At 37.1% G+C, this 1,334-nt stretch overlaps 1 protein-coding gene across 1 annotated transcript in view; it reads left to right on the top strand.

Moving 5' to 3' along the window:
• The window catches only part of LOC111339215 (eukaryotic translation initiation factor 4E type 3), a 9,783-nt gene extending 9,164 nt beyond the window's left edge, over positions 1 to 619 (top strand). The window contains exon 8 of the mRNA XM_088762207.1: positions 1 to 619. This exon is cut by the window's left edge and continues 964 nt beyond it. The gene's annotated coding sequence lies outside the window, so the exon portion shown is untranslated.
• Positions 620 to 1,334: the final 715 nt, after the last annotated feature.

Here is a 1,334-nt window from a genome sequence, read left to right on the forward strand (position 1 = left end):
ATTTCGTAACCAGCGGCCGCGGCATTGAATATTTTTTCAGTTAGCATTATTTTTTATCCATTTTAATTTTTAGAGTATAGGAACTTTTCAGTCCCTCTCCTAAGTGTGGTAATTAGGATTAGGTTTACTTTTAAAAGCAAATGTGATAGAAAAAGAGGAATTGAATTTCCGCTAAACACAGTAAACCCCTCTAACTCGAACTCCCAAAAGTTACATACAGCTGATAGTCAATGACTAAAACAATGGATCAAGGGAAATCAGGTCTTGCTCGAGTTACTAGGGGGAGTCTGAGTTAATCCAGTTAATCCAGTATTAGGTGGTCTGTATTAGGTGGTCACCTACGGGAAATACAGGTTGACCGTTTTATTTTAGGTTGACCGGCAAATGAGTTGGGTGATGTTCGTGTGTAATATTTGTCCCAAGTGTCTATAAAGTGGAAAGGTAATATGGTGTCGCCTAATCCAGCGGGCTTCTACTGTATTGATTTAAAATTATTGTTATTGAAATATCATAAATAGGTAATTGTATACTCTTATTTATAAGAAAAAATTGTCCAGGGTTAGCTTTAGACATTGGACAGTGTTAATAAAATAAACGACATTCTGTGGATTGAATCACATTTAAGCAAAACATGTTTGGTTAATCTCCATACAGTCAAATCTGTATTAGGTGGTCACCTACGGGAAATACAGGTTGACCGTTTTATTTTAGGTTGACCGGCAAATGAGTTGGGTGATGTTCGTGTGTAATATTTGTCCCAAGTGTCTATAAAGTGGAAAGGTAATATGGTGTCGCCTAATACAGGTTCGACTGTATTTCTAACACGTCCTTAGATAAGATTTTCATTACTGCACCTGAAATACCTTATTATTGTTACCTTTCATGAATGGAGTTAATCAACGATGGGGGGAATAGAGATATGTGAAACTCAACTCTGTTTTCTTTCTTTTTCGATTAATATCATAATCTCAAAGATTATACAGAACAGATCTCAGTTTCCTGCAGATGATAGGTTAAGCTTTCAGCTCAATGATAGGATTCAAGAAATGAAGATGTCCTACTAGCTGACGGCACTTGTGTATCTTGCTATGAAACAAAATTAAGACAGCTTATTGGTGCAGCTACGGTTGCCAAGGAACGTTGGAAGGAAGGAAAAGGAAGCTTTATCTCATGTATAGATTTCTCGTGAGAACTGCATGTAATTATAACACACAAATTTTACAGAAATAAATACTCCCTTGAGCTCGGGAAACAACAACACCTAATGGCCCCTAAAGTCAAGAAGTAAGGGAAGCCGAGAGAAATCCGGAATTAGCTTGCCTTTTGTCACGTCC

The sequence above is a fragment of the Stylophora pistillata genome, chromosome 5 (genome assembly GCF_964205215.1).
Source record: "Stylophora pistillata chromosome 5, jaStyPist1.2, whole genome shotgun sequence".
Lineage (NCBI taxonomy): Eukaryota > Metazoa > Cnidaria > Anthozoa > Scleractinia > Pocilloporidae > Stylophora > Stylophora pistillata.